Raw genomic sequence first — 15,488 nt, forward strand, 5'->3', positions numbered from 1 at the left:
AAATCTGCCAAAAAAATCCCGATTTTTAAAGCAAGCCAAAAGATGGCAAAGATTACACACAGATAAACATGATACCAGTTTAACAAACTGTCACGGCTGACAGATATTTCAACCTCTCTGTAACAATCTTAGCAAGGAATTCTGCTTGCAATAAATCTTATTGTTCCTATTGTGAGCCAATAAATGTAAATACAAATATTTGGATACAGACCAAGTTTTATTTATAATGGATTCAGGCCAAGACAAAACACAGAAAGATGCTATAAACTGCTTTGAGGATCAAAGAGCCAATTGTTCCTGAAGGCATACCAGTCTGCCGTTGATCAAAACCTAAAAACAGACTCTCTAATAAGTCTGAGTAGTAAAGAAAAATTTGGCTAGTGTTAGATAATTTCCTCCACTTTCATCTATTTAAAAAAAACAGATGAAAAAAATCAAAATCCCCTGAGATGAGACCTGGATTAAATTTCTAGTGTATACACAGAATGTGGTATTTGTCAAGATTTTACAGTTATGAATCTTAACATCTGAAAAGGTAGGTTTTCATGGAATGCCTGATAACAGAGTGAGAGAGCCACATTCTGAAATCCTTTAAAATATCATAGGTACCAAACTCTGCAAAGGAAAATTGAATCCTGTTAGGTTCAACTGCAGAACTGTGTCCATTTTGTTCACCATAGCTGTCTGAAAGTTCAGAAGCTCTTCTCACCATGTGACAATAGACTGTGAAATGTGGATATTGGAAAGAAGCCAGTACACGGGCAAACTGGTGAGTAGTAAAACACTGCAGGGATCCTCTTCAACTTTTAGTCCTTTTGTTATTCTTTAATATTGCTTTCGATAGCTTGCTTGTTGGGGGGAAAGTAGCAGAAAGGTCAGGCTTTTTTCTGCAACACTGGCATTCCAACAAGCATACACACTTTAGTTGGACACTTTACTCATTTTCTCTTATGGCTCTAGCGCTATTTCATGTAGTATCATGCACTTAAGCATTTTCAAACTGTTTAAAGAAAGCTTTAAATTGAGCTAAATGAGAGTAAATGCATTATCTGTTATTGTGAGTGTATAACAACCTGTGTTAAACAGTCAGGAAGGCAAACTTAAGTTACCTTCCATCACATAGGAAGATATGAACTACTGTACTTTTGCTTTGTTTCAATTACAATGTACTCCATTGCATGAACTACTAAAGGGAACATATTACAATGTGATTATTGTAACTGGCAGTGATGGAACACTGAATGAAATGTCAGATATGAGAGAGAGAGAAACTATATACACTGTAGCTAAAAATGTTAAGGCCATATGCTAGGAGAGAGGTTACGGGTATAATGGCTAGCTAAATGCTATCACATTCTCCCGTCCTGTTCCCCCACAATCTCCTGTCCTATTCTGTCAGCCGACGGTCAGGGCAATGAGTCCCTTATGACCGGCTGAAGTTCTTTTAAATTGTGCTTGGTTCTGTTACAGCAACTGAAGGAGTCAGGTTAAAGCTTAAACAGTTACTATTTTATTGTTACAGGGTAAACTTAGCTGTTAAATGCTACTACTGTGTTACAGATAACACAGACACTACAAAGGACAGGACAGAAATTACACTAATAAGTCACTTACAGGTACCATGAAACCCTTTGGTTCTCTGAGCTCTTATTAAATGCATGCAAAATAGACACATAGCAGGTATATATTCTCACCCCTGCGTTCCAGACTTGGCGTGGCCAGCGTCTTTCTCTCAATCCCTCGGGAAGAAGTAGGGCGAGGTTGGGCGTCCCACAGACCTCGGGAGACAATCAATACCTGCCAGCAGGTATAGATGATTGGAGCTCAAATGGGGTGGGCTGCTGAACCTCTTTTATACCCCTTGGGTCATGTAGGCTTCTTCCTGGGCTCAAGTGGCCAATTAGGAAAAATGGCTTTGAATGCCAAGTTTTCCCATGAAGGGTGCAAAGCATAATTCACACCTGGGAAAATGCAGACAATGGGCACCTCTGGTATGTGATGGGCGAAGATTCCTCTCTGGGACAGTGCAGGCATGTCAATTACTGGTACTAGCCATCAGGGCGACGGGAGGCCCCGGGTCGTCAGCTAGCCCATTTACTGTCTGGTTTCTGTTTATGGTAGAGTCAGGAACAGGCAGCACACCTGTGTTCCCAGGGCATCAAAGGCTGACTGCCTTTCTCTTGCTCTCTGGGGGCGGGGAACAAGATGGGGTTCGTGGAAAAACAAGATGGGGTTTGTGTCTGGCTACATATACCTATTCATGATTTCCCTCCTTTGCCATTCAGTGTTTCTTACCATTTCTTTTGTCTTTTTTAGCCCTACTTCACTCCTTCTGTTCTTTCTGTCTCCCTTTTCTTACAGATGCTGGCACACCTCTCAATCTTCCTTCCTATTTATTCTGACCATTGTAGTCTGTTGTTATTTAAGCACTGGATTTCATAGCACAATAGCAAGTGTGCTATACATTTTGTAAGCGATAGTTGTAATGTGCACCTGTTGCAGCTTTCTGCAGTTAAATCTTCAGTGGGAGTGGGGAGAGATTGAAATTGTCAAGGCTCCTTGGTGACTTTATAATCGTGAATTCATTACAAAACAGCTAGTGACTATTTATAGTTCAAAACTGATCACCAAAAGATTTTTTAAAAATCTTACAACATTCACACAAGTTCTAACTGCTCAGTCATTTTGCTTTTCAAATGATCAAGTCACAATTGTATAAAACACAACAGTGTTACCTATTGGAAATGCTAGAACAGAGCTGTCTTTTTGTTGCACTTGACATACGCCATGTTGGGGCAGCTTCAGACCTATCTGATTCCAGTTTTATAGTGTTAGTTATAACATTGATTTACACCAGCCCAAATGAAAAGAATAATGATGCCCCAATACTTTAGCAGGAACAGAGCCTCTCTCAAATACTTTATAAGAAGAGATTATGAAAGAGAAGCTCAGGGTGTTTCAGATGTCACCAGATATTTTTATATTCTTTCGGTTTCTGTACTTGTTTCATGCAAGAAAAATCTTCTAAAAAATATCTAACACAAAGTGGAGGGACATTGCACACAATGATATTCTTATCCTGTCAGTTGTTTTCACTGTAGCCTATAAGATTAAGTTGCTTGCTTGTGATACCAGATAATGTGCTTTTCTTGGGCAATTCCTACTAATTATTATTAGATCCAGTACATAAACATACTATGTATTTGTTATAAGGTATTCATTGTAAGTATTCGTGGTTATCCATAGTATTAAGCTGTCATGCAAGAAGCCTACAGGCCTGTTACCCATATGAACAGCTAAAGCATATTATTACAATAAGTTAGCATAAGCAACCTTTGTCCTAGATAAAATGCTTATTCAGATGCCAACTCACTTTTGGGGAATCAAATCTAAATCTGTCCTGGTTCATCTGTTGCCAGAACCAGCTGATAAGTACAAAAGGACAGCAAGGTCAAAAAACTGCTAGAAAGGCCGGAGGTAAATAGTTTTGGGAATGAGATAATCCTCACTAATATGTAGTGATAAGCATCAAAATCTAATAATCTATAGAGTAAATGTTCTAATACAATTCTTAGGAAATTAAATATGGGCATGGTAGTCTCAGTCAGAATCAAGCAATGTCAAGGCCCTATAAAATATCCATGCTGCAAAGCTAGGGTTGGTTCTTCTTCTTAGTTCATCACCAGTTCTTCTCCTCTGTTAATTCACTTATCTATCATCTATGTACTATTAGCTTAGATTTATAGTATAACTTACCACCTCCACAGTCTACCTGTCTGGCCCTTCAACTTCACAGAGCATGCCAGCTGGTGAGGCTGGTCCTACATCTCCTAACACCAGGTCTTCAGGAAGGAGTGTGAGTATGGTAGGTTAAGCAATTCTTTATCTTAGTAATGTTACCAGAGGGAATCCTCAAATTGTATTATGTTCTGATAACTTGATGCTTTTTGATGTTTGTTATTCTCATTTATTTTAATTAAGATATTAATGAATTGGCATTGTCCTTAATTTAAGTGCCCTTGTCACTTTCCCCAAAACTCCTCTTCCCAGATAGAGTTCTCTGGGTTCTCTCTCTGTAACCTGAATAGAGACAAGAACTTAAGTATCTTCTGGTCAGATGCAGCCAGTGCTGAGACGTAAACCCTAGTCCATTAAATTCAAGTCTACATTACTTGATTAAAATGAATGTCCTGCTATTTAAGTTCATTGTTCATGGAGAAGAAAATACCACGAGATATCTAAAATTAAATCTAAAACTTCTGTTTCTATTTCAATTAAACCAAAATCTAATTCTTCTAAATATATTTTAAGGGCAGTTTCCCCTGCATAGTGTTCAGTTTTAGCACCATCCTACAATCATGTGCATGAATGAGCTTTCTTCTGATCCCAAAACACCTAAAAAAATGCTCCTTCCAGCCTCCTCTTCCCAAGAGGTTCAACAGAAGTTTAACATGTAAAATTCGATAATTCACATATTAAATTAAACAAACTGGATATAGTAGTAGACAAAACTGTGGCAAGATTGTCCATAAGTTACTGTCACTTCTAGCTTATTCAAGCAGCCATGGGGTTTTGGAATGAACATATTTAGTTCAAGAACATGTCTATTTTAATCAAAAGTGAATACTTATCTTAAATTTGCAAGACTGTTGTAGAGAGCTTTCACAACAGAATTAGAAAACAGAATTCTGTGACGTGTATTATATTTATTTACCTTTCCTTGCTAATTTCTTACATAGTAATAAGCAATATGACCATATTTATAAGACATTCCATCTGAAGATTTAAAAATGTTTGAAAAAAACCAGGTCAAATTGTATGGAATTAATTGTATAATTGCTCTCCAAAGTGAAAGACCTCAACTTTTTACTAATCATCACAGTTTCACGGGACTACTGTGAGGTTTATTGTTCTTACTTTAAGGCAGGGGAACAGAGACATAGGGAGGTAATGAGCTGTGTCTAAGGTCAGAGGCATGACTTCCATCCATTTGACCTTGACTCCCTGTGTTGACAGATGTTGACATTGCTTTCCACAAGTCAAATTCTTTTACTATGTTTACTTGTGGGGGATCAAGAGTAAAATCAGATCCATACTGATTATTATAATAATGTATCCAATAATAGAAAGGATGATCTACAAAACATACTGTGCTTTATAAAATGTGAGGAAGATGTGTGAAACCAAGTATGAAAACACTAACAATCCCTGGCAAGAGTGACCTGACCGTAGCAAACTGTGTTAGCTGATGTCATTTAAACATATGTTATTGGATAGTGGTAATACAGGACTGCATTGTATCCTGAAAGTTTACCAAGATTGCAGCAAAGGTGGTGGAGAAGAATTACTATTTGCTGACCTGGAGAATAACATGCCCATTTTGCTAGCCTTCTAGGCAGTTGAAGATCTATGAAAAAGGCCAAGCAGAAATTTGCAAATATGCTACATCTGCAGCCATTCCTCCCATCTTCACTGCCAGGATTTTTAAGATTATTTCCATTCGTATGAAGTTCACAAATTCTGTACTTTATGTAAAATAAAGACAACAACTACCACATACCCCAGGGCAAGGTGTGGGAAGGGGAATGGTTCCCCAGCCCTGGAGGGGAGAGGGAGAGGGCCTTGGGCATAAGGAGAGGGGCTGGGAGCAGCCAGCCCTCTGCACTACCCCAGCCGTGGCACTCTGGCAGCAATTCAAAGGGGGTTGGGGATCTGCTGCCACAGTAGCAGTGTCGGTGCCAGGCACTGTGGGCCCCTTAGAATTGATGGGCCCTGGAGCAACTGTCTTCTTTCACACACACACACACACACACACACACACACACACACACCCTAACGTAGCTTTCCACAGCAAGGGAAGACAGTGGAGCAGGGAAGATATATGGACACCTAAGCTAATCCTTTTTGACTTCCATGATGTTTCACAATAGCTCTATCTATTTTGAAAAAGGGCACAAAAGATTAGATTAGCTTTAACCAGGACATACACTGGTTTTTTGCATCAGTGATGCAGTTTAATAGCTGTTGACTACACAACAAGAAATAGAGTTAGCATACATACATTGATATTTTTTAAAAGATCAGTCTTACAGAGTAGCCTTTAATAGAGCTTTAAGGAAGATAGTAATGATCTTGTCACTACTTCTTCAAGCCCAAAAATATGATAAAGTGGAATAAAAATGATAAACTGTGAGCACTAGAATCTAAGGGTGTGTCTAGACTACAGGGTTTTCTCGACAAAAGTGGACTTTTGTCGACAAAACTATACCTGCGTCCACACTACCGCTAGTTCTGTCGACAGAACTCAGCAGTTTTGTCGATGCTGGTAAACCTCATTTCACAAGGCATAACGCCTTCTGTCGACAGAGTTCTGTCGACAGAAAGCGTTATTGCATGTAAACTGTCCTTACGTCTACATTGCCATGTCGACAAAGCAGCTTGCTTTGTCGACAGAACTGAATGTAGTGTAGACGCTCTTTGTCGACAGAAGCTTTGTTGACAGTATCGGTCGACAAAGCTTCTGTCGACACAACCCTGTAGTCTAGATGTACCCACAGACACATTTGGTAAGGAAATAGAAAACAGACTGAAATATCGTACTTGGAACATGAACAGTTTGTGGAGTTATTTTCCTCCTTCCCTGTGACAATTATTTTCAGACAAAACAAAGGCTCCACATTAATCAGAAAGCAAAGAGAACACCAGCCAGGAAAACTAATTCTGGAATGGGATGGTTGCAGAATGGCTTAATCTACAAATTAGAGGAGTCAAAAGGACCTGAAGAGCACTCAACTTGGACTACTCATACATAATATGGGACAGTTGTGAAGGCTAGCAGGGTCCAAAGATTATGCCAGGGACTGCTGATTTTCCAGTGCAAACATGAAAGAAAATAAAGAGTTATTACTGGTTCAGTCCAATTAAAAGCACCATTTGAACTATATGGAGTGAGTCTAATGGCCATGCTGTTAGAGCAGAGACTATGCATGTCTACATGCAAACTGCAGAAGCTTAAACCCAAAAATAACACTATATTTGGGAATTGACTTACAGTAACTGGTAACTCAGAAGCAAAATGCAGGACAATGTAGCACTTTAAAGACTAACAAGATGGTTTATTAGATGATGAGCTTTTGTGGGCCAGACCCACTTCCTCAGATCAAATAGTGGAAGAAAATAGTCACAACCATATATACCAAAGGATACAATTTAAAAAAATGAACAAATATGAAAAGGACAAATCACATTGCAGAACAGGAGGAGGCTGCAGGGGGGGGGGGGGGGAGGAAGGAAGGTAAGTGTCTGTGAATTGATGATATTAGAGGTAGGGAGAGTGGGATGTTTGTGAGTTAATGGTATTAGAGGTGATAATTGGGGAAACTATCTTGGTAATGGGTGAGATAGTTCAAATGTTTGTTGAGTCCTTTCTGGAAAGTGTCGAATTTTAACATGAATGACAGTTCAGAGGATTCCCTTTCAAGTGCAGATGTAAAAGGTCTTTGTAGCAGAATGCAGGTGGTTAAGTCATTGAGAGAGTGTCCTTTCTGGTTAAAATGGCAAGAAACTGTTTTCTCTTTGTGATCTTGTCTGATATCTGTTTTGTGGGCATTAATCCTTTGGCGAAGTGTCTGAGATGTTTGTCCAATGTACATAGCAGACGGACACTTTCGGCACATGATAGCATAGATTATATTTCTGGATGCGCAGGAATATGTGTTCTTGATCTTATAACTCACTTGGTTAGGTCCAATAATGGTATCAGCAGAATGAATATGTGGACAAAGCTGGCAACGGGGTTTGTTGCAAGGGAAGGTACCAGGGTTGGTATTAGTGTGGTATGTCCTGTGGTGGTTGGTAAGAATCATCTTGAGGTTAGGTGGTTGTCTATAGGAGACTATGGGTCTGTCTCCCAGAGCCTCTTTGAGTATGGTATCCTGTTCCAATATAGGCTGTAGTTTATTGATAATGTGTTGGACAGGTTTAAGTTGGGGGTTGTAGGTGATGACAAGTGGTGTTCTATTGTTGGTTTTCTTGGGTCTGTCTTGAAGTAGATGGTTTCTAGGTATTCGTCTGGCTCTTTCAATTTGCTTTTTTATTTCTCTGGGTGGGTAGTTGAGGTTTATAAATGCTTGGTAGAGATCCTGAAGCTTCTGGTCTCTGTCAGTGGGATTAGAGCAGATGCGGTTGTATCGAAGGGCTTGGCTATAGACGATGGATCGTGTGGTGTGTTCTGGATGGGAGCTGGAAGCATGTAGGTAACTGTATGAGTCGGTGGGTTTTCTGTAGAGAGTGGTGTCTAATTTTCCATTGTTGATTTGTACGGTGGTGTCCAGGAAGTGGATCTCTCGTGTAGAATGGTCCAGGCTGAGGTTGATGGTGGGGTGTAGGTTGTTGAAATCTCTGTGGAATATCTCCAGTGTTTCTTGGCCATGCGTCCAGATCATAAAGATGTCATCGATGTAGCGTAGGTAGAGGAGGGGTGAAAGGGGACGGGAGTTGAGGAAACGTTGTTCTAGGTCAGCCATAAAGATGTTAGCATACTGTGGGGCCATGCGTGTACCCATGGCTGTGCCGCTGATCTGGAGGTATAAGTAACTCAGACACATTAAGACAATATAAATCAATGGGATAGGCTGGTCTCTGGTTGAACAAAACATTGTAAGACCATATTCAAATTTCAGAAAGAAGGGTGGCATTGTCCAAAAAAGAAATCGTGTTCTCAAATGCATTTTCCTTGGGGAAGATAATCTAGGAGTGGAAACTATTTGGTTACAATTTCAAATTAACAAAATTATTTCTAGGCATGTAGATGCATCATTCAGGGCCCTAATGCTAACTAGTAAAATAGTATTGTGCAGGGAAATTGTTCACAAGTATCATGTAGAATGCTTCCATAATAGCTGACCATTACCACGTAGAGTATCTATTCTGCTACACAGGCCAAAACAATATTCACAGTAATGTTCTAATTATCACAGATCATTTAACTCTTTCGGGGGCAGAGAGGTCCACATTCACAGTGCTGGAGGCCTACAAGGATTGTACCACAGACAGAAAAATCCTTTTTTTCCCCTCTCACACCTTCTTGAGAACAACTAAAAGACCCGCAAGAACAGCAAGGCAGGGATATCTATGAACCCTCATCACAGCCCTGTATGAAACCCCCTGGTCTGATGTATACTAAAGAACAACTGCTCTCTCATTTAATGATGATTAAAATACACTTAGCATTGGGAACATTTCCTGATTTGTAGGAGCATACACCATTCTTCCCCCTGCCTTCCTTAACTGTAACACATAAAACATTTGAACAGGCTGTTTGCTGAATACTTTTAAAAGGATATGCTTGCAAAAAACAGCCAGAGAAGCTGCATAATGTACAGTGGAAAAAACATGGTCAATCACTCCCCTCACCAGTAATTACACTTGAACAGAAAGGCAAGCCCATGTAACATTCAACTAAAGAAAATGGGGATGCTGGATCTCTCATGATAAGGGCTAGGAAAGATTAGGAGAGAAAAACATAACTAAAAGGCAGATAGCAAAAGAGGGAGAAAAAAGCAGCATGAAGTTTAATGATTGACTCTAAACCCCGGGAGGAGGGAGTGAAAGGGGAGGAAGGGCAGTGAAGAATTGGTCCTAATGAAAAATACTTCCACTCAGTTGTTTACATTGCTCACAGCAATGGTTTAGTTTGATTTAATCAACCTTAGAAGTTTGTTTGTTTGTGAATTTCATCAGTTTCAATACAAGGAAAATACGTTACATATTTGTTCTTTAAATAATTAAAAATATGTATATACACACACATTTGTTGTTTCCAAAGTACCTGTATAAATTATTGCTCTTGTTATCTTTTTGAAGCTCCATCCATATTTCTCCACTCTGCCATGTTGACCAATATAATGAAAGTATACTGAGTTGGGACTTGTAGCTACAGTTCCCCATTTTTTCAGAGAGCCATATACCCAATTTGTAAAATGCAAACAAAAATATACATGAAGAAAAACAGGAATGTTACGTCTTGCTTTATGTAAATTTTTTTGAAAAAAGGAACAATTACTCCTTGAAAAGAACCAATATAACTTACCCCAGTTTAAACTTACAGAAGCTCATCCAAACTTACAGAAGTCTGTATTCATTACACCTTACATTATCTTGGGACTCTTCTCTGTAATAACGTTAGGGTGGTCTGGGATATATCACTTATCAAAGGCAAAACTGTTGCCATGCAAACCCTAGCAGTAGGGACTCTCCCCATGTATGCACATAAGCTATAGAGCAGAAGTAATGAATGGCTGATTATTCCTGATGTGGCAACGTTACTGCTAAAGCAACATCAGGGAACAACAAATATGTGTAGGGAGGAGTGGGGGAAGATCAGGATCCTGGTTTTTATACTGTCCTGGTTTTCCAAAGTTTCCTAAATAATTGATAACATACAAACACATAATACACATTGGAGAACATTCCACACACATTAATTAGTGCCTAACATTTGATTCACATTCCCTACAGCATGTTTACCAAGAAAACATGGGGGGAAATGTGATTCTTTGATACAGACCTGGTAAACAGAACATTCTAATGCAATGTTAACTATGGGCTCACAATATCAGCTTTATTACTCACCTTTCCTATTTGGCGATTCTAACTACAGTCCACACAGATACAGAAATATTTTATTAGTGAAGTGTTTGAGACTGGAATAAGGCCAGGCCTTCTTGAACCTTTTCTTCTGTCCCTGGGCACCCAAACCTGCCACACTTTCTCATGTGAGTGGTCTCATTGAAATCAATAGGAAGTTGTAGATGAATAGTGACTTTTCCTGAATGAGATTGCAGTACTGTGCATGTTTGGCCAACCTTTAGATTCCTGAAGTACATAGTTAAGTTACTACTTTTTATTATTATTTTAAACAAAAGGTCTTAGGTGTTCTGTTGGATTAAATTTACTTGGTCACAATTCAGTACAAATACATAAATAATTTTCTTGGTGTTAATTATGGCCTCATTTTCTGTGTGAGTATGGTAAATTCCACTTACTAGAAACTCCCCTGTTGCCAGCAAAAAGTTGCCATTACCCAGCAGTTATTAGTAAGCAGAAAGCAAGTTTGCAGGGCTTCACCCAAATGCTGGGGCTTTCTCCAGGGAGCTGAAGCACAGGGGGAGGACCAACCCAGCTGTACAGCACTCTCCATGAGAGATGGAAGGGTCCCAGAGCTCAGGCTGCAGCCTAAGTCCAAATATCTACACTGCAATTAAATAGCTTGCCTGAGTCAACTGGCACAGGCCTGCCTTTAGTATCTAATTGCAGTGTAGACATACAATAATAAGCTCAGCTGCACTGCCTGATTAATTACTGCACCTGACTGGCTGTGGGACCAGCAGCCTGATTTATAAGTCTAGCAGCAACAGCAGAGCAGGGCTGGACTTTGGATGGCTAAATGGGCTGGATGATAAACAATATTTTGATCCTAAATGAAGACATTCTGGAAAGTAAAGAGACCATTAGAGAGAGACAGAATGGGTACAAATGCATGGGGAGAGATCAGACCATGATGATAATCAGCAAAAAAAAAAAAAAGCAAGACTGAAAAACAAAATAAACCAAAAGCTTGTAAGTGTAAGGTCTCTATTCAAGAAATAAGACTAGATGACATTGACCCTGTCAAAGTTGTTGACTGATTAATAAATATATTAGGAATACTGTAAAAGTTAGGAGGCTGTGAGGGGTGGTTTTTTTCACGTTCAACAAAAAGGCCCAAGAGCAAGCTGAAAAACAGCTAAAATTAAAAATGCTAGTGAAAGCTAAATAATTGGCCTCTTCCAAAGTATTTGATAGTAAAATAAAGGGGGTAATATGTGGTGTGCCATTAGAGCTGACCAATGATGGAACAATCAAAAAGTAAAAAAAGAAAATGGATGTAGAAAAGAAATATGAGTATTCTTGAGAGGCAAATTGTAGCACGTGATATTAGACATTCATGTGCTGTTGATGTTAAAATGTAGGTGCGAGACTTGAAAGACAAGGAAAAGTTGAATGAAGTCAAAACTTTTAGTTACGGAAAATTAGTTACAGATGGAAAGCTGCACATAGATTTATTTTATAATCTTAAGGTTAAAAGAGACAGTGGGTATCAAAAATGAAGCGTACCAACATATAGAAGAAAAATTGAGTTGATTCTATTAAATACATCCAAATTGGTCCAAATAAGGAAAAAAACTGGAAGAGTAGGGACAGCCTGCTATACACCAAATGTAGGAATTAGTACATCTAAAATAATATGTGATTATGTAGCTGTCATGACAGCCGAACTAGTAGCAATAACACTAGCATTAAATTGGATCTGGGATGTGTGCCCAGCAGCAGTAGTCATTTTTTCCAGATTCAATCTCAGGTCTTATGGTGATAAGAAAGGATCTCTCAGAATGCAGAAGTAATTTAATCAGTGAAATTATATTTCTAAGAACAGCGAACACAGATGTGGATACATGTAGCATTAGCTTGGATCCCAGTGCATATTGGGACAACAAGGAATGGAATGGTGGACAAAGCAGCTATTTTTAGAAAAAAGACATAAGGGTTGCTAAAGAAATACCCTGCAAGAGACAGGAATTCAAAAGTCTAGTACAGAAAAATGTAAAAGTGCAATGGCAAAAAAAGGGATTAATGGAAAAAGGGGAGGAAGATTCTTTTTCTTTAATTTTGCCATAGAGTTGAGGATAATGCCATACCGCAAGGCCTGAAGAGGACTAATGTTGTGCTTTTCTTTAGAATACTAACTGGCCATTGTGGCTTAAACAATTTTTTTTCGACTAAATAGACACAAAGAAGTGCTCTCTGTAAGGAGGAAGAAAACCTTTTATGTGTGTATGAAGGCTTTGAAGAAAGGAGACAGCTTTCTGAGAAAATCAAACATCTTAAGGTTAAAAAAAGTGATGTTATGTTATTCAGTAAAAATCCTGAGGAAATGGAATATTTATTAAAAAGGCATTGTTACATTACCTGAAGAACACAGGGCAGGGCTAAATACTGAGGAATTATAGAGTGTGGTGGCTGAGTTTATTCAGTCAAATCTGTTTGCCAAAAAGAGAGAAAAATAAGAAAAATAAACAAAAGCATGGGCTGCTCACTGCACGTGCCTGTGGAATCTGTCTTCTGGTGCTCTCCCCACTCCTATCTCTACTGTAGCCTAGACTGAGGTGGGCAAAAGGGGATCTGGCCCTCCCAAGCAGGTTGATCCAGACCACAGATGCCCTGCAGCTCTCCTGCCCTCAGGCCAATCAGGGCCTGGGGACAGGGGAGTGTGCCAAGTCTCCTCCCCCACCAGGGACATGCAGTGCTTAAAGCAAACAACCAGCTATTCAGCTGGTGATTTGCGCTAAGTGCCATGTACCCCTTGCAGGGCAAGAGCAGCATACAAGAGACTTTGCACACTCCCACTGCCCCCAACCCCTGATGGGCCTGGGGGAAGGGGGGGCAAGTGAAGTCTCCTCCCACTGCCAAGGGTACAGGTGCCTAGAGAGAACTGCCAGCTGTTCCAAATGGCTGGCAGTTCCCACCCCCAGGCCAATCAGCGTATGTGGGCGGGTAAGCACATAAGTGTCCTGGCCCCGCCCCTCTGCCCAAGGCCCCACCCCTTCCAGGGCAGCCTGGAGCCACTTCAAAAATTGGTGAAGTGGCCCCCCCCTCTAAAATTACTGCCCACCCTGGCCTAGACTGCCTTGCACCCAGTCTTATTCCAGTCCTGACCTAATCTCACTCCAGCCTGGAACCAGTCTTACGTCTGCCTTGCTTGACACAAGGTAATCCAGTTCTGAGCCTTGACTCTGATCTTTGATTTTGGTTCAGCCCTTGCCTCTGGCATTTAGACTTGTGCTCTAACCACTAGGCAAGTCTCCTGCTCTGACTGGTCAGCCTGCCTACAACCCAGTCTCCTGATAATTTCAGTCTGCTAAGTGGAAGTTGTCAATATCCAGACTGCTATTAAGCAGAATCTACTGTAATTCAGTTTTGACTTCAGTCTTAGCTCCTGGTAAGACTGAGTGACATTTCAGGTAAGCCCAAGGATGAATAAACAATATGTTAACCACCTGATCCCTTTTTGCACTAAGTTCCTGGTCTCCTTTTAAAATACTGTAGTTTCAGAACTATTCTGTGTATCAGTGTCGCGGGGTGCCCCACACCGCACTGTTCGGCCCTGAGGCCTAGTCCACTGCAAACGCAGGCCCTGAGGCCTAGCCCAGGCTCTGGGAGGATGAGGTAGGGGGGCCCGGGATAATGCCACTCAACAACTATAGAACTATTTCCAACTATAGAACGTTCGGAATGAGTCTAGTGAGATGCCAGCATACATGAAAATGTAATGATTTCCACCAGCGGCAGCTGTGACAGCTTTAAATATAGCAGCTGATCCAGTCAGTGTCCACTTGCAGATTAAAGCTGATTAAAGCCATAGGGTGCTCATAGAAAAGTGTTTAGTTTTATGTAATAAATGAGTGTTAACGGTAGAAATGTATTGGGAATGTTTGTTCTGTTGTAAATGATAGAGAAGTAAAGTGACCAGTCATAATCATGTCTGATATTCTGATTTTAACATTTCTAAGTGTTTTTGACAGAGTTGTGCAAGTGGCTAGTCACATTCTGTGCAAGGTCTTCATCCTTCAATGTGTACTTTGTAATAATAAGAATGTATTTCATTATATTTTTATTTAACTTTTATGTTGAGGTAGAGCCTAATTTGTTCCAGCTACCCTGAATTCTCCTTAGTTAGGCATGTAATGGTGGATCACCAAGAATGTTTCACTGAAATTAACATTAGTTGGTCAGAGGGACGTGATGGTTGCCTCTTAGGAATATTGGACTAGTCTGAAAGAGACACAAAGGAACAGTTTTCCTAGACTAGCATTTCCACACGGATGGTCTTCAAATGCTAATAAAGATTCCCCTTCCACCGCCCACCCAGACAATGGCAGGGCAGCCAACACCACTTACCCCAGGAATGGAGCTAGCTCCTACACATGGAAAGCAGGATAAGAGATGTCCTTAAGGCAGGGAGGTGGCATGGGTTCTGCAGTGGCTTAGGGAATAGGGCATTCACCTGGGGAGCACAGGGTGGTGGGTCTACTGGGAGTGACAGTTTTCTGAAATGACAGCTTTCTTCAACTGCAAGCTGGAGATGCTGAACAAGATGTGGTATGGAACCAAACTATTTTAATGACCACTATGCTTTGAATAAAGTGATCCCACTGGCTCTCCAGGATTTATTGGGGATTTTCCTCTGCTAATAGCTTCCCTATCTGTGATATTTTATGCCATGAGAAGCTGAATGTTTAAGAAACATAATGGAGTATCCAAAAAGTAAAGAGGTGTGGCTTTCTTAAGGGTGCATCTACACAGCAGAGCTAAAGTCCAATTAAGCTATGCAACTTCAGCTACGTCAATTGTGTAGCTTAACTGAAAATGGCTTAATTCAGCTCTTGGCT

General features: G+C 40.2%; 1 long non-coding RNA gene across 1 annotated transcript in view; it reads left to right on the plus strand.

The window, feature by feature from the left end:
- Positions 1 to 629: 629 nt before the first annotated feature.
- LOC142829876 (uncharacterized) overlaps positions 630 to 15,488 on the plus strand; it is a 30,960-nt gene continuing 16,101 nt past the window's right edge. Inside the window, exon 1 of the long non-coding RNA XR_016349888.1 lies at positions 630 to 769. This is a non-coding gene — a long non-coding RNA (uncharacterized LOC142829876). The remainder of the gene's footprint in view (positions 770 to 15,488) is intronic.

The sequence above is a fragment of the Pelodiscus sinensis genome, chromosome 6 (genome assembly GCF_052426305.1).
Source record: "Pelodiscus sinensis isolate ZL-2025 chromosome 6, ASM5242630v1, whole genome shotgun sequence".
In the NCBI taxonomy this organism is placed as follows: domain Eukaryota; kingdom Metazoa; phylum Chordata; order Testudines; family Trionychidae; genus Pelodiscus; species Pelodiscus sinensis.